Source organism: Notolepis coatsorum (assembly GCF_963971535.1).
Source record: "Notolepis coatsorum genome assembly, chromosome: 6".
Classification (NCBI taxonomy): domain Eukaryota; kingdom Metazoa; phylum Chordata; class Actinopteri; order Aulopiformes; family Paralepididae; genus Notolepis; species Notolepis coatsorum.
The window spans coordinates 40,963,104-40,982,037 of record NC_140170.1 but is presented as its reverse complement, the minus strand read 5'-3'; the positions used below and the strand labels follow the sequence as shown (position 1 = coordinate 40,982,037).

At 43.5% G+C, this 18,934-nt stretch overlaps 1 protein-coding gene across 1 annotated transcript in view; it reads right to left on the bottom strand.

Annotated features, from left to right (window-relative positions):
* Positions 1-3,688, bottom strand: part of LOC311230655 (unconventional myosin-IXAb-like) — a 326,861-nt gene extending 323,173 nt beyond the window's left edge. The window contains exon 1 of the mRNA XM_084317004.1: positions 3,417-3,688. The gene's annotated coding sequence lies outside the window, so the exon portion shown is untranslated. The remainder of the gene's footprint in view (positions 1-3,416) is intronic.
* Between the last annotated feature and the right edge of the window lie 15,246 nt (positions 3,689-18,934).

The following is an 18,934-nucleotide window of genomic DNA, read 5'->3' as shown; positions in this document are numbered from 1 at the left end:
ACACGACCCAATGGATTTGAAATGAAACAAGGTGTGCTTTAAGTGCAGATTGTCAGCTTTAATTTGAGGGTATTTATATCCAAATCAGGTGATGAACGGTGTAGGAATTACAATTTAGACATGTGCCTCCTCACCCTTTTTAAGGGACCAAATGTAATTGGACATTTGGCTGCTCAGCTGTTCCTTGGCCAGGTGTGTGTTATTCCCTCATTATTTCATTTACAAGGAGCAGACAAAGGGTCCAGAGTTCATTTTAAAGTGTGGTATTTGCATTTGGAATCTGTTGCCGTCAACTCTCAATATGAGGTCCAAAGAGCTGTGACTGATCAGTGAAGCAAGCCATCATTAGGCTGACAAATCTAAACAAACCCATCAGAGAGATAGCAAAAACACGTGGCCAAATCAACCATTTGGTACATTCTTAAAAAGAAAAAGAGCTAAGCATCACCAAAAGACCCAGGAGACTACAGAAAACAACAAGAATTCTTTCCCTGGTGAAGAAAAACCCATTCACAACAGTTGGTCAGATCAAGAAAACTCCAGGTATGTCCGTGTCAAAGTCGACAGTCAACAATCAAGAGAAGACTTCACCAGAGTGAATACAGCGGGTTCACCACAAAATGTAAACCATTGGTGATCCTAAAAAACAGGAAAACCAGAATAGAGTTTGTCAAAACAACATCTAAAAAAAAGCCTGTACAGTTCTGGAACAACACCCTATGGACAGATGAGACAAAGATCAATGTGTACCAGGATGATGGGAAGAAAAGAGTATGGAGAAGGAAAATAACTGCTCATGATCCAAAGCATACCAGCTCATCAGTGAAGCATGGTGGTAGTGTTATGGCGTGGGCATGTATGGCTGCAAATTAAACTGGTTCCCTTGTATTTATTGATGATGTGACTGCTGACAAAAGCAGCAGGATGAATTCTGAAGTGTTTCAGGCAATATTATCAGCTCATATTCAGCCAAATGCTTCAAAACTCATTGGACAGCGCTTCACAGTGCAGAAGCCTAGTAAGCCTTATATCCCTCTCGGTCTGATGCCTAGTAAGCCTTATATCTCCCTTGGTATGAAAGCTAGTACACCTTACATCTTCCCTATGGCCAGGTATTTGACTTCCCATGTGGTTGCAATACAGATATGTTACAGCAATACTTATAAAGATGCTCTTAAGAGTCTTTTAAGGTCAGTCTCTCCCATTGTCAGTTCAGCTGCAATATTCAACTCTTGGTCCTCTGGTTTTCTAGCTTCATGAGAGGGTGAGTGGGTTCATAAATACTCAATGCACCTCCCTGTTAGCTACAGTCAATTCCATATGAATTCTTAAAATGGAGAGGTGGTCCCCTTCGACTTAGCTTACAGCTTCCACATGATTACTGTCAAGCTCCTGTCGGCTGTGCTTGTACTGGCTCACAGGAGATATTTGTCTAATTACTACGTCACCTGTAAAAGGAGGTGCACTGGAGGGTTTACTTTCTGCCACACCAATCATCACAGACAGCTTTACCTGCAAGTACGCTTTCAACGCAAGGCACTTCTGGGCTGCTTTTCAAGTGTGTTTATGAAGTGCATAATTCACTGTGCTGCCCGACCTGTCGAGCCAATGTTTTCTGATCTGTTGCCAGGGCCTTTACATCTGCAGCTTACATAATAACCAGAATTAAATGTTAATGCCGGAAAACTCAACATGGCAATAAGGGAATTCTCCTTCCCCAGAATAGCAGATGCTTATTATGACACATCACCTGATCGCCAGCCATGAACACTTAGTTGTACAAAAAAAATAAAAAATAAGTTATCTGAGCCGTTCTCACTAACTCTGAGCCATAATGACTTTAGCCCCATCCCTCTTTAACCCCTACTGCTGGAGAATGACATCACTGTGGTATTTCAATGAGGATTGCCCAAGGCTGGTGACGAGTATCGCGACAGTTCTGGAGTGCTGTTGTTGCTCAATGTTGGAGAAGGGTGGGTCCCCGGTCTCCTCTTCGAGGCCTCCCCTGTGGTGGACTCTAGGTAACTAGGGGCTCAGGACATTGGTCTGCTGAAGCCACATGGGCCAGTTTGAACACGTCTCCTGGTGTAGGAGTCACTCACTTTAAGCTTTCTGGGGCTGGTTGACTGAAGTAACTCATTCATTCAGTTTCTGTATTTCAGAGCAGACCGCAGCATCAAATTCAGATAGAAGACGACCCTATACAACTTGTAAGGTGAGACTAGTTTTCCCTATCCATAGCAATTGTACAATATGATCAAATCTCAAATGAATAGCAACTGGGCATCCTGACATGTGGTTACACTGCTCAGGAAGAAAAGCGGCATGTCCCATTAAACCAGCATTAGTATGATGTAAGCAGTCACTCCATGCCTCATACCAACAATAACATGCCACTCACAACAGCTGCCCTAACAGCAAAGCTTTTCAAGGTACAGTATAATGCATCTGCCCTGTTAACTGGTGAATGTCCTGATGAATTGAAAATGGGAGACCCTGATGTAAACAAGACAAGTCTTTCTCTGGTCTGCATCCCCTTAACAATTGTGTGTACTGAGCTGTACTGTACCCATTCTGCAATATGTTAATAAAGTTTTCAATCAATCAATCAAACCTATAGAAAACACAGCAAACAATGTCACAGAAAACCAGGCCAACATAATGTATGCAGCCCTTCCAAAAACGCATGTCAAGAGAACATAATGACTTTTCATCCCCCCCCCCCCCCCCTACAGTATATCCAAAATGCGTCACGTCCAGTAGGTGCTTGCCGTGTGCAGCATAATACGATGCATCATTCATAATGTGATGCATTGTCCGTGCAGTTGTTTTTTTAGACCTAAATAAATATGCGACCGTGATGATGATGTGTCTAACATCTGTAACAATTCGCATTATGTAAGAAAGCAGCATGACATTATCAAAGAGGGGGGGGTGCCTCCGCAAGCCCCCTGCAGGTTGGTAGAGCTGGAGGGGTTATTGTTATTATTTCGAGCACACAAAGCAAGCAAGGGCTAAATAAATAACAACGTTCTTTGCGTTCTGCTATTCTGGAAAACACAACAACAGTGTAGTCTCTCAGTCCCCTCTCTGCAATGAAGAGTAACTGTCATCATGCGAAAAACTGGAGGTCGGCTACACCTATAGTACCACTGACATTCAAATAACAGCTGCTCAGCCAGTTGCCTAATGGCTGATATGATATTCCATACATTGCATGATCATGCATTCTATATGTAAATGCATGCAATCTAATGGAATACCAGCCATTCTAGGGCTACGACGCGAGCCAGCAGCCTGCAAGACATTTGACATTCCCCAGTGTCATAGAGAGTCAATATTATAGGCTACAGATCGGGACAGTTTTACGCATATAGGTAGTAAGGTATAGGCTCTCCTCGTCGTCAACAACAGACCTTGTAAATGTAGACTTGATGTTTCTTGAATCCACTCTTCCTAGACCGATCGGGTTTCTTCTTCTTGACGAGGAAGGGGACACAGACACAACACAAGTCGTGCGCTTGCTTGCTTGCTTACAAATACCTCACTCAAAAAAACTCACTCATTTTATACCCTATGAAGAAAAAAAAATGTGCGCGTCCCAGCTAGTCCATCCATACCACGATTCCCCGATACGCGTCCTCCTCTATACTCAAATCAAATGTCATTTTTTTTCATCGACAGAAGATAATCCATTTGTCTCTTCTTCCACAATTCTGTGTAAATAAAACAGTCCTCTCTCGTCACGTCGCCCCTCTTCGACACACAGCTTGCCTCTTTTCTTCTCTTATAATCGGTGCTGCTGCGAACGGCTGCAGGGTGGGATCTGTGTGTGGTGGGGATGGGAGGTTACAAGGGGAGGGCTCAGACCCGTTTACAGACAAGCACACCTACCTACCTACCGTCCTCCTAATATGTATAGTATACATTTGTCAGTCACTGAAATTATTATGTTATTTATGGGGGACCCTGATGTAAACAAGACGAAAGTCTTTCTCTGGTCTGCATCCCCATTAACAATTGTATGTATTGAGCTGTACTGTACTGTACCCATTCTGCAATCTGTTAATAAAGTTTTCAATCAATCAATGTGGCAAGAAATATGAGGAAGTGAAGAAAACTGTAGGAAGGCCTAGTAGCACACCCTTACATGGCTAAGTTCCTCTTGTCAGTTGTTGTGTGAACCTCATCTTTATTATGAATGTCCTCCATATTTTTGTTTGCCATATAGTGTGTGAGTCTTTCTGGACATAAAAGGATTGTTGGCATCCATTTTCATTCAAGAATTCATGTTATTCCAACATTTGGTATAAGTGAACAGAGTAGAATTGTAGGGAGCATGTGCATGTCTATGTTCCCCAGGTCCTATGTTCCCCGGGTCCTATGTTCCCCGCTTGATTGATTGATTGATTGATTGATTGATTGATTGATTGATTGATTGATTTATTGATTGAACATTTTAGACCACCAGCCCTGATTCCAAACTCTAACCTTAACCAACTTCGAAAGAGGGCCTAAGCTTAACCAGTTCGAAACAAGGCGGACATTAATAATTAATAAAATAATAAAAATTAATAAAAATGTCAATCAATTAATCAATCAAGCAGGGAACATAGGACCTGGGGAACATAGGACCCGGGGAACATAGGGATGATCCCGAATTGTATACAGAGATCCCAGCGTGTGTATACCCAGTGCCAGACCAATAATTACATACATTTACATTTACATTTTGTCATTTAGCTGACACTTTTATCCAAAGCGACTAGCAAGTTCTGTACGACAAGTCAGCAGGAAGGCCTACAAACTCTTACAGCTGAGTAACAATGATCATCAAACAGTGCTGAAACTTGGGTGTTGCAGTGTTGAGTGCATAGTAGTAAAGATATTAGTTGGTAGTAGTATAAGACAGTAAGAATGTTAGTATTTTTAAATTTTTTATTTCAGATATTGCTTGAAAGACTGGTCAGGTTTCGGCTGTCCTAACTGTGGTGGGAAGTTCGTTCCACCATTGTGGAGCGAGGACAGAGAATAGGTGCGGCTTCTCCTTGATGACCTTCCCAGACCTCGGATAGGAGTGGGTCTGAGGCGGCCAGAGGATGCAGAGCGGAGGGGTCTTGAGGGTGTGTAGTTAGAGACCATTGACCGGAGGTAGGCGGGAGCCTAATTAATTGTCAAGTGGCGAAGGAACAAACTCGCAGTGGGACATCAGCTCAGCTGGAACACAAAGGGGGAAGGTGTTTAATTAAACAGATGCGCAACATTATATATACAGGGGTCACAACTGTACACACCCACAGCGCACCTGACTGTCAGTCACCACTGTCCATCATACAGTCCCACAACACACAAATTAACATTTGTTTTTACAACGGAGAACATACACCTCAACACCCCCACTTGCTCTCACATTGTCGCCTTTTAGTCTCCGAACATACTAGATGTAACACACGTATTCAACTTGAATTTAGTAACAGGCTTTGCCATTACATCTGCTACCATCTGGTCTATGGATCAATACTCCAGACTTATTTTTCCATTATTGACCTTATGAAGTGATCAACATCATGTCCGCATGATTACATCTCTGTCTGCCTACACAGGGTTCTTTCCTAACACTATTGCACCTTGGTTATCATAGAACGTAGGGGGTGCGTACTGATACGTCAATACCTTCTAGTAGTTTTCCCATGTTACAGCTACAGCCAGGGCTTTTCTCTCCCCTGTCTGTCAGCAGGTCCCCACGTCCATATGGGTCTCTTCCTGTTCCCGCCTCACCATCATTCTTCCCACCTGTGCCGGTGACACACCTGCCGGCTTACACCCCATCACGGAACCAGGATAGGAGGCCTGCACCCCTGCCACTCCTGGTCCGAGTATTGTTTTCGCCTCACGTGGTATTAGGACTCTTCCCTGGACCTCTAGATATAATAGAGTTATATCTTTCCTAGTGTAATTTGTGTGCTCTGTATCCTGCGTCATATTAACCCCTCTTGCCTGCACCCCCCTGGACCTCACCTACCCATGTCGCCCATCTGTCTCTTCCCCACTCCCTGCTCTTCATCACCAGCCCCCTGCCCCCTTGTCCTTCCTCAGCTTCATTAAACATCCTAAACCGCCTCATTCTCCTGTGCCTGTATTCTGCTCTTGGGTTCTCTAGACACCCCCATAACATCCCAGGTACATACACAAGTGGACAGTGCAATAGTGCGGTGCTTTTTGGTTTTCCTTGAAATCACAGGACCACCTTTGTTTTGTCTTAGACACAATAACCGGTTGTGCTATGTCTGTCAGTTACATCAGCTTCTAGGCTCAGTGTATCATTGTCACATTTCCTGTAAGACTACTCTTTGTCCATTGTGTTGTTCAGATATCTCAGTACATGTTTCACAGTAGACCACTGCTCTTCTGTTGGATCAGTAAAGTACTGTGACAGTTTACTTACTACAAAACTTACATCTGGTCTTGTACATGTTGATGAATTAAGCTGCCCTGCCTCTCTGTATTTTCTGACATCTGACATCTTGTCTGCACCTTCTGTGTAGTTCAGCTTTTTCTCGCACCATAGGTTTACAATCCTGCATGTCAAACCTCTCCAGATATCTCCTCTGTGACATCTTCATACATTTTCCACTCTGATCAAAAATCTATACCAAGAATTTTTTTCAGTTTACCCATGTTTTTCATCTTGAATTTTGCTGTGAGCATTTCTTTCACATTCTTCAGTGCTTTCCCATAACTGGCTGCAATTATCAAGTCATCCACCCATATTATCATGATCACTTTATCACTCTCTGTTCCCCCTGTGTAAACACAATGATCAGCTGGGGTTTGCGCAAACGCATTTTCACTCAGATGCTCGTGCAAAGTCTTGTTCCAATTTCGGCAAGACTGTTTTAACCCAAATATAGACTTTTCTAGCCTATACACCAACTTTTCATTTGTACTGGATTTCAGCTCATGACCAGCATTTGGTTGTTCCCTATAGATCTTGCAATCAATTTGTGCATGTAGGTAGGCAGTTTTGACGTACATCTGATGAAAGGTCAGGCTTCCCTGTGCTGCTTATTGCATCAAAACTCTACTTTGATACTAGTCAAATTAGCAGTCTATACACCCATCTTTTAGTTACATACCATGCCTTGTATTTATCAGATCCATCAAAATTCTTCTCGATTGTATACCCATCTACTACCCCCCATCAATGCTTTCTTATCATCAGGTACAGTAAGTTGGTCAGGATCAATTTGGCATTTTTTCTCAGTGATTGCATTTCATCATCTATTGCACTACGACCCATTCCTTCAAGTGATTTGAGGTTACAGCTTCCCTGAATGTTTGGGGTACATTACTTATCAATCTGTAACAATAATCCATGTTGGTCAGTATCTGATCATCACCTTCCTCATCAGATACAGTACATATTCACTTAAATAACCTGCTTTCTTCCTCACTCTAGAAGGGTATCATGTAGGCTAATGGATTGCCTCATGGTTGGTCAAGTCAAGTCAAGAGTTTTAATTGTCACGGCATACAGGTATACAATGAAATGCGGGTGGTCTTGCCCGCAACAATGTGCAATACAGTGGTACAACATATAATAGAATAAAAAAAATGAAAAAACAACATTGTGCAGTAAACAGGTAACAGGTAACATGGAGTGACATCTCGGTATCTGTACATAGTTATTTACAGAGCATATGGGACATGCTAGTTAGCTTTGGTAGTGCAATACACTGTTCCTGTTATTCTAAATGAAAGTGTCCTTTCCTTTGGCCATAAGTGTGCGTGTGTGCGACATGAGTGTGTGCCCGCTCATGTTAAAGTGTTAAGTGGCTGCTCGTGTGTGAGCGTGCACAGCGTGCGTGTCGTGTGTGTGTTCATGTGTGCTTGTGTGTGGATAGTTCAATGTTCTGAGCACTCAATGTTCATTGTTCATGGCTCTGATGGCCTGGGGGAAGAAGCTGAGCCTAAGCCGCTCTGTCCTAGTAGCTGGGGTTCGCAGGCGTCTGCCTGACCTCAGCAGCTGAAACAGGCTGTTATTGGGGTGGTGAGGGTCTTTCATTATCCTGCAGGCTCTGGATTTGCACCTCTTGTTGTATAGAACCTGCAGGGGGGGTAGTGCAATACCCGTGGTACGCTCGGCTGAGCGCACCACTCTCTGTAGGGCCTTCTTGTCCTGTGCCGTGCTGTTTCTATACCAGGCAGTGATGTTTCCGGTCTCACAGTCGGGTGAGATACCTGCCTGTGCTTGGCTGTTCACCTTAGGCCTAGTTACTGGAACCTGGTTCTGAGTATGTCCTGGATTCACATCAGTATTTTGCCTGCTCTTACTAGCCCTATTCTGCACTTCAAAATCATTGTCACCAGGCGTCACGTCAGTCTGTGTCTGCCATTCTACCATTGATTTAGTCTCAAACTTCACTCACCAGGCTGTGATTCAGCACTTACCCACTGTCAGGATAATAGACATTGAGTCTAGTTTTATCTTGTCTCGTTTTTAAAGGCATAACAGATTGACACAAACCTTTGCATCGTAGAGATGTCAGGCCGTCTTCCTGTCAACATGAAGTCTGTTTTGTGAGATTGTTAAAGGCATCTGTTCCTCACTACAGCTGCCGTCTCATGTCTGATTCCATTTCTTCCGAATGGTGCCTGACAATCCTTTCCGATGAGTTCTGTACCATTGTCAGACCTGATACATTTGATCTTCCAGTATGATTCAAGATTCAAGATTGTTTATTGTCATGTGCACAGTTAAACAGACAGTTTGCCATACAATGAAAATCTTACTTTGCTAGTCCGCCCTTCACACAAAATCACACAATACTTAACTAAAACATATTTAAAAATTTTAAATACAAGCGAGTGCTAGAAAACAAGGTAAAAGATAAATATAATATATACAAGGCACAGTGAGTAACATTGCACGTTCCGATCAGTATTTACATATAAATGGAGGCGACAGTGGGTCACAGCAGCAGTATGGGGCTGTGTCAGCCAAATAACTTCTTTGTAGCTTGGACTGTGTCACTATTATACATATATATATATATGGATATATTGTTTTTTTTTTAAGTACACAAACATTGCACTAGAATAATCATCAGTGAATGAATGCAAACATATACCCAGTCTCTGGACTCCGGGTCTATTTGCCCTTCTAGATCTGCGTGCACCAACCCTAGAGATGCTTTGACTCTCATATCAGGCTCCCTGCTTCTAGTTTAGATAAACGTTCCCTGTGTGCACACTTTGCAATATATAGCGTGGGCCTGTCTACCTTACCCTCGGTTTTCATACCAGCATTGAAGGGGAGTCAGTGGATTTGGTCGAGGAGACATGATGTCAGCTGGGGGCCAAAGTAAACAAAGGGTGAGAGTAGGGATGTCCGATATTATCGGCTGATATTGGCATTAAAATGTGATTTTCAAAAAAGATAAATATATATATAATTTTCTTATTTATTTTTTTACATTTCTATAACCTTTATTTACCCAGGCAAGCAAGTAAGAACAAATTCTGATTTTATTTATTGTCAAAAGTATGCATAATGTATCGGTTGATATCGGTTGATATCGGTATTGGAAATTAAGAGTTGGACAATATCGGTATATCGGTATCGGTAAAAAAAACAATATCGAGCATCCCTAGAAGAGTATTCCTTTTCTTCTCTGTTGTTGCTCTTTCATGGGTGATATTGTTATCAGGAATTGTTCTATTTTTGACATAGGATAACACAAGGAAGTTTGGCGTGTGGATATCATGGAAAATGAGAACTAAATTGGCCTAATTTGACAAAACCCCGGTGAAGGGAGGTACCCACTTGATAACCCTGGTGATATGCTGGCTCTCACTGCCATTGGGGGCCATGTGGTACGGACGGTATGTAGCACTGGCATTGTCAATACCTATCAAAGCAGCACAGGTCTGTTGAAGTTGGTGATGCTATTTGGGGGCCATTATGGGCCACATAATACAGTGTGCAATTCCATAGTAAGTATTTATAGGCGTGCTAGACTTTCTTTTGGCAAAGGGAGTGGGTTTCTTCATTGAGCACTTATCCTTATCATGAGGGTTTGATTGATTGATTGATTGATTGATTTTGATTGATTGAAAACTTTATTAACAGATTGCAGAATGGGTACAATACAGTACAGCTCAATACACACAATTGTTAAGGGGATGCAGACCAGAGAAAGACTTTCGTCTTGTTTACATCAGGGTCCCCCATTTTCAATTCATCAGGACATACTGTATATGACATACATGACATACAGATAGACAGTACTGCTACATCTATACATTTATGACATACCAGATTTGCAAATACAGTACTGTTTGTGATACAAAAAGAGTCAAGAAAAGGGAGTATATACATTTGACGTAGAAACTGTACATTGGAGGAGTCCAGGGTACAAGTATCTTGTGTTTTATTATAAATTCCATCAACAACACTGTACATTTTGAACATCATCATAGTTACAGTGCCCTAGGATCTGCATTATCATTACACCCATTACATTGATCATCACATTCATCACTTACTGTATGCAAATAGTCTATTATACTTATAAATAGGCAAATAGGCAATAGCCAAAAAACGAAGAAACAAAGAAACATATAAACAACAGGGAACAATATGATTACACAAGAACATAAAACCACGAGTAACAGACAACAAATGCAGGAGCCAGTAGGGGAGACAGTCAGGAAGTAAGTAAGGGAGGGGGGGAGGGGGCAGGAGAGGAGAGAAGGTAGGGGAGGGGGAAAGGGGGGTGGTAGGTTGGAGGAGGGTGGTTATGGGTAGGGAAGGTTGTATGCTTGGGAGAACAGGTAGGTTTTGAGTCAGGATTTGAAGGTGGAGAGTGAGGGAGAGTCTCTGATGGTCTGAGGGAGGGTGTTCCAGAGTCCGGGTGCAGCTCGTGAGAAGGCCCGATCACCAAAACCTTTTAATTTGGATGACGGGACAGTGAGGGAAGCAGTGGAAGAGGACCGGAGGGATCGGGTGGGGTGGTAAGGGAGGAGGTCAGTCAGGTAGGGGTGAAGGTGAAGAGTAGTCATTTGAACTGTATGCGTTCCTTAATCAGGAGCCAGTGGAGAGAGTGGAGTGTTGATCAAGCAAACCTCTGCGTCTCCTCTGCGTCTCCTCTGCGTTCTCTACGATTCCGTTGCTCCTCGGGTCACCAGCCAACTCCACAGTGTGTCTCAGGCCTGGAACCTGTCGTCCAACTTCCAACTGTTTTTCTTTTGTCTTTTTATCTTTGCTCCCATCTACACAATTTAGGGGCATGAAGCCAATTCCCTTCCTGGTAATTGCGCTGCCCTACTGTTGGTCTGGGAAGGGTGTAGACTACCACATGCTGCCCTACTGTTGGTCTGGGAAGGGTGTAGACTACCACATGCTGCCCTACTGTCGGTCTGGGGAGGGTGTAGACTACCACATGCTGCCCTACTGTCGGTCTGGGGAGGGTGTCGACTACCACATGCTGCCCTACTGTTGGTCTGGGGAGGGTGACTGTAGACTATCACATGCTGCCCTACTGTCGGTCTGGGGAGGGTGTAGACTACCACATGCCTCCTCCTACCACATACAAGATCCTTCTTTTCCCCTGACAGCTAGGAGTTTCACTGGGAGAGCGTAATGCGCACAGAGGTTCATGCTATCTCCCCCAGATCCCCTCCCTGCTGAACAGGCCACCCAGTCCAGACCAGTAGGAGCTGCTATTGAACTCATACCCCACCAGTTTCCCACGGTCCATGAACACTGCCAATTGTGTTCATAAGGACGACTGACCAAGCCGAAAAAGGTACCGCTGCTATAGGAATTACTGTTGCAACCAAAGATGGCCCAGTCATTTCGTCACCCACAATTCATAATTCCTTCCATCTCTGTCAAACATTAGTTGAGATCAACGGCTAACGTTACCCACCTTTTCCATTGTGGGTCTCTCATCCCTTCTACTCGTGATGCTAGCTAGCTGATGTTAACTCACCGGACGGCGGACACACATGGTAAATTGGGACTAATCTCTCGCTGGTAAATCACTCGATAACTATCTCTGGGTAACTCTAGGCCCATAACCTGTTGACACAGTAGAATTGTACAGTGATCCTGGTCATGTATACCCAGTGCTAGACCATTAATTAATTGCCATGTGGCAGAGGAACAAACTCACAGTGGGCGGGCATCAGCTCAGCTGGAGCACAAAGGGGGAAGGGGTGTTATTAAACAGATGCGCAATTATATATACAGGTCACAACTGTACACACCAAACAGCGCACCTGCCTGTGGTCACCACTGGAGTGTCCATCATACAGTCCCATGTGACAACACACAAATTAACATTTGTTTTTACAATGGAGAGCATACATGGTTCAGGATTTTTAATCCACATAGTTATGGTAGAGTGTAGCACTTTTTCCTGTGCAAACAAATCCTGATGTCAAAAGATTTTCTGGGATTAAACATACCGGCAGTTGTGAAGAATCCATTAGCGAACCAAATATGGATGAGTGAAAAACAGGTTCTACACTTAAGACATGTGTTGACAAGAAGTCGTTGTGCAGAGTATGTTTCTTTTTTGGTCCCCAAGTCAATATTCCCAACATAGAACAAGACGTCTCCTTGTCAAATGTATTTGACTTAGTAACTTAAAACTCTACAATTTTATTACATAATGTATAGATTTACCCCAGACGAAAGAAGCATATAACTCAGTGTTGTCAGAGGAACAATGTTTTCAAACTTTATTATCTAAAGATAATTTGAGCAGTTTTAAATGTCTTGGGGTCACTATTTCAAATGACCTGAGCTGGCACTCCAATACCAGAACCATTGTTAAAAAGTCCCAGCAACGTCTTTTCTTTCTTAGGAAACTGAAAGAGTTCACAAATAACAGGGTGATTCTACACAACTTCTATCGCTGTGTGATTGAGAGCGTTCTTACTTCCTCCTGTACTATATGGTTTGGTAACATTACAGACCAGGAGAAGAAATCTCTGAACAGAATTGTGCGTCTCGCACGCAAGACAATCGGGGTTAGCCTGCCAGCTCTAGAAGAGAGCTATGGTGCCAGGCTGCTTTCCCGTGCCTCTGGCATTATCAACGACCCCTCTGGTCACCCAGCCGCAGGCCTCTTTGTCCCCCTCCCCTCGGGCAGACGCTACCACTCTATCACATGCTCTACCTCTCGGTTTACTAAGAGTTTCTTCCCCAGTGCTGTGCGCAGCCTGAATAACTCCAACGGCTAGATTTGTATATTATCCTATTTTGTTTCGGTGTGTTATTAGTCAGGTTGTGGAAGTGCTGTTTTTGTGTGTCTGTGCATCATGCACTTTGATTATATTTGTACTTTTACTGTAAATTGTGCCTCTATGCATTATGCACTTTACTATGATATGCACTTTTAGGGGATGTTGATATCAACTTTAGCATTTGTCATTTTATACTGTCTGTGTTTAAAAAAATAAAAATAAAAAATCTGTACTGTTTCTACTCTGCTCCTGTTTTGGATTAGTTGTAGACACACAGTGTTTGCTCTGTACCTGTATTCCAATGTGGATTCATCCATACTGTACATGGCAAATAAAATCTCTGAGTCTGACTCTGACGTGTGCGTTGTGTTCATTCTTAGTTAAAGACAGTAGAGGTTCACATTCACACTCCAACTGATTTGGATTGACCTCACAACTGCAAATACATGCGCTGTCCAAACAAATGTAAGTAGTTCACATTGTTTGAATAGTATACAGTACGTACATAAGACTTTTGCTGATACAGGGCGGCTGGATGGCGCAGCGGACATTGCGCTCGTCACCAACGCAAGAGACACCGGGTTCGACTCCGGCTGTCGGCGCTGCCTCCGGCTTGGGCCGGCCGTCATACTGGCTCAATTGGCAGAGTTAGCGGGTGGAAGTCGATGGGTAGTAACCTGGACGTTGTGGACAGCGACTCCTACAGGTCGGTTGGGGGACGCCTGCACAGCAGAGACAGGAAGTGGCGGGGACAGCGTGAGCCTCCCACACGTTACACCTCGCCAATGAGAGTCCGCGCTGGCAGGTGAAAAGATGTGACAGGCTGCCTCCTCGTGTATCGGAGGGGACACGTGATGCAAGGCTTCTATCCTCCCTACAACCGGCCAGTGGGGGGCATTTGCGAGCAACTTTCAAGACAGGGGAGGGAAGAATTGGCACAGTGGAATTGGGATGGGAGAAAAATTTAAAAAGGAGAAAAAGTGGATAAAAAAAAATAAAAAATTTGCTGATACAATACGTACAACGTAACATGATGACGTACAGCGTGGTGACGTTCAGCGGATGACGTACAGTGCGATGGCGTACAGCATGATGACGTACACCCGGCAAGCGTGAAGTCTCTCTTGGATGACCGGTTCTCCAGATATGTGAACCACAGACAGACACGTTCGTTATTATAGCGTCACCATCTGGCCAAATGGCAACAAAGACCCTAACTGCACTTCCTTGGTTCCTCAGCAACACTTGACAGATGATACTTTTTCACCCACTATTTGACTGACACTTGTGTACGACGTAAGGGAGTGACTGAGGGGTTGAGACTAGGGATGTGCGATATTATCGGCCTACCGATATTGGCATTCAAATGTAATATCGGAAATCATCGGTATCGATTAAAAAAATATATAATTTTTTTTTTTTTTACATTTATTTAAACTTTATTTACCCAGGCAAATTCTTATTTTATTTATTGTCAAAAGTATGCATAATGTTGTGTTAATTCCACGACATTGTCGCAAAATAATTGACCGACACGTAGTTTAAAATACCGAGCCGCTATATATTATCCCGCTTATTACATGGCTAACTTACTAACAATATACCTAATTCATTTGACAAATCGCAGTTCTGTGGCTCTGTCAGCCCAAATAAAGTGATTATTATTATCGCGGGCAGCCTCTGTTCTGGCTCCGCTGTAATCGTCACACACACTCCGCTGTCAGTGCAGCCGCGGCAGGTGTGTCTGATTTGCTGCACTGATGTGGGCTTGATTGCGAACAGCTGCGCACATCGGTCATTATTGTCCCACAGCGGTCATTATTGTGTAATAATGACCGCTGTCGGGGGGCTATTGACCAATCACAAGCAAGCATTTCGACGAATGTGAAAACGCCATGTAATAAGTAATGTCAATTACCTGAAATTATTCCGTTTTGGGGGGGGGGGGGGGAACCCTGCATATATCGGTATCGGTTGATATTGGTATCGGAAATTAAGAGTTGGACAATATCGGTATATCGGTAAAAAAGCCAATATCGAACATCCCTAGTTGAGACGGTTGAAAACTGCCACCTGTTTTTCAAGGGATTGATTTCCACAGCTCTATGACATTATTACCAGCCGGAGATAAAAAGAAAAAAAAAGGAAAGAATCCTCCCTTTGGCTCAGAAAGAGTGGAATACAACTCCCAACCAGGTGACATGCTGATTGAGTTGTGGCGGCCATTAGGGGCCATGTGGTAGAACATGTAGCATCAGCTTTGTCAATACCTGAAGCTCACATCAAAGGAGCACAGGTCTGTTGAAGTTGGTGATGCTGTTTGGGGGCCATTATGGGCCACGTGATACAGTTGTAGTGTGTCATTCCATAGTAAGTATTTATAGGCGTGCTAGACTTTCAGGCAATGGAAGTGGGTTTCTTCATTGAGCGCTTATCCTTATCATGAGTGCACAAGTATCTTGTGTTTTATTATAAATTCCATCAACAACACTGTAGTGTACATTTTGAACATCATCATAGTTACAGTGCCCCAGGATCTCATGCCATGTCTGCATATCATGACACCCATTACATTGATCATCACTTACTGTATGCAAATAGTCTATTATACTTATGAATGTGTAATTGGGTGCGCCGTCTCTGTCTTTTGGGACGTCTTCCCTTTTCTTGAAGATTACGGTCGCTACACCAGCAGTAGCTGGTGGAATACAACCCCGGCTGGGGGACCCCCCCCCCCCCCCCCCCCCCACTCTGAGTTCTGCACATTCAGGACAGGCTAGCATCACTGTACAAGATGACAGGCGCTTCACGTATGAAGAAGACACTCGCTGAGGGGCCAGGCTTAGGAGGGACAACAATGGAAGGAGACGTGGCCAGGAGGACCTGACACACAGTGAAACCTAGACGGGATCAAAACAGTCCTCTGTTGAACAAAAAAAAAGTGTTTGTGAGAGAGAGAGAGAGAGAGAGAGAGAGAGAGAGGAGAGAGAGAGAGAGAGAGAGAGAGAGAGAGAGAGGGGGGGGGGGGGGGGGGTCCATTTGACACAAACACAAAACCTGGCCCCACGCCGTAGGCCTTCCCGCTATTAGCTGAACAAGAGAAAGAGAGAGTGAGAGAGGGGGGGGGGGGGGTAGTTTGATGGTAATATCAGTTTTACCACGGTACCAGACCTTGTCTAAAGTTATGCATTGCTATGATACCACTTTTGTACAATTTAAACCAGGATGGTAATATCATGGTTTAATACAATTTAAAACCAGGTTGGTAATATCATGGTATAATATAATTTAAACCAGGATGGTAATATCATGGTATTTTCATTGTTCTCTGGTCACTAGTCACTACCATGATCGTAGTGACCAATAATACTATCATACTTTTTCGTAAGGGTGATGTTATTAACCCATCACCGCCCAATCAACTTAGATTAAGGAAGTAATTTTGAGTGTATAGTATTTTCTTTTGATGTACAATGACTAAAAGTCGATAGCCCTTAAACATTAGCACATTTCCTGTGACAAAATACTTCCCAAAGGTCAGTGAATACCACGATCACAACACCAGAGGGAGCTCCACAAATCATGTCAAACCCAGATTCGGCTCAAATAAGGGACTAAACACGTTTCGCAATTATGCCACATCAATGTGGAACGCCCTACCCAAAGCTGTAAAGGAATGTGGATCACTACCCACTTTCAAAACCTCTCTCAAGGGACACCTACGGGAGACTGCAATTCAACACTGGCCCTGTAAATATCCTAACCCAATCATTCCAACCCCCTCCAATGTACAGTCATTTACCTAGTATGGTTTTGTCAATAGTTCAATGTACAATTGTGTTTGTTTGTACAGTGTCTCCTCCCCCCCCCCCTCAATGTACAGTGTTACTTGTTTATACAGTGTGCCCCCCGCCCCCCCCCCCCAACCACCTCCAATGTAAATTACCCAGTATGGTTGTCAATATCCCAATGTACCCAACCCCCCCCACCCAACCTCCAATGTACAGTTTCTACGTCAAATGTATATACTCCCTTTTCTTGACTCCTTCTGTATCACAAACAGTACTGTATTTGCAAATCTGGTATGTCATAAATGTATAGATGTAGCAGTACTGACTATCTGTATGTCATGTATGTCATATATGTCTATATGAATTGAAAATGGGGGACCCTGATGGAAACAAGACAAACGTCTTTCTCAGGTCTGCATCCCTTAACAATTGTATGTATTGAGCCGTACTGTATTGTACCCATTCTGCAATCTGTTAAATAAAGTTTTCATTCATTCATTCATTTCATTCATTCATTCATTCATTCATTTCATTCACAAAATAACAACCAATGTAATAAAAAAAAGTCAACCAACGAACAAGATTCTTGTACCGGATCTCCTCTCTGGTAAACAAGAATACCCTGAAGACTCTGGCAGGAGCACTCATTCAAGGGTACTACGACTATGCTTGCACCTCATGGTACCAAAGCACATCAAAGGCCCTAAAAACAAGACTACAAACATCACAAAACAAACTGGTCAGACTACTGCTTGACCTTACTCCTAAAACCCACCTCACCCCTGCCCATTTTGACAACCTAGGATGGCTTAGAGTAGTAGACGACAGAGTACAGCAACTTGCAATGGGCCTGGTCTACAAGATACACTATACGACTAAGGTACCCATGTACATGTCGAAATACTTCCCAAAGGTCAGTGAATTCCATGACCACAACACCAGAGGGAGCTCCACAAATCATGTTAAACCCAGATTCGGCTCAAACAAGGGACTAAACACGGTTCGCAATTATGCCACAACAATGTGGAATGCCCTACCCACAGCCGTAAAATAATGTGAATCCCTACCCTCCTTCAAAACCGCTCTCAAAGAGCACCTACGGAGGCTGCAATTCAAAAACTGACCCCAGTAAATGTCCAATGTACAGTTTCTTCCCCCTCGAATGTATATATTTTCTTTTATGATCTCTGTCTCTTAAACAGTACTGTATATTTGTATGTCGTGTATGTCATAAATGTCAGAGAACAGGGCGAAGAGCCAGGTAGGACTGCGGGGAAGGATGAGAACAAGGGTTAGACACGGTCAAAGCACAATGGACTAGAGAACAATACGGGAGAGCAGAATAACACGACTAACTGGGAAATACGAAGTTACGATCTGGCAGCCTCATGACATCTGGGGCGGGGTTATATTACTGACGTAATTGGCCCACATACGTCAATCAGCTGCTCCGCTGACAGCAGCACACCTGCATTCTGCACCTGACTTGACGAGAGAATGAGAGAATGAGAGAGAGAGAGAGAGAGAGAGAGGGAGAGAGGGAGAGAGAGAGAGAGAGAGAGAGAGAGAGAGAGAGAGAGAGAGAGAGAGAGAGAGAGAGAGAGAGAGAGAGAGAGAGAGAGAGAGAGAGAGAGAGAGAGAGAGAGAGAGAGAGAGAGAGAGAGAAGCCAGGTAGGGACTGTGACAGCTATGATGCCTGAATTTCCCCAAGGGGATCAATAAAGGAATATCTTATCTTATCTATCTTATATTATAGATAAGTACAAAAGTGGTACCATAAGTGATACAGTACATAACCTTTACCATGGCAGTATGGTAACTTATTTATACAATGGCCATGATACAATTTAAATTACCATCAAACTACCATGATACGTTTTTGTAAG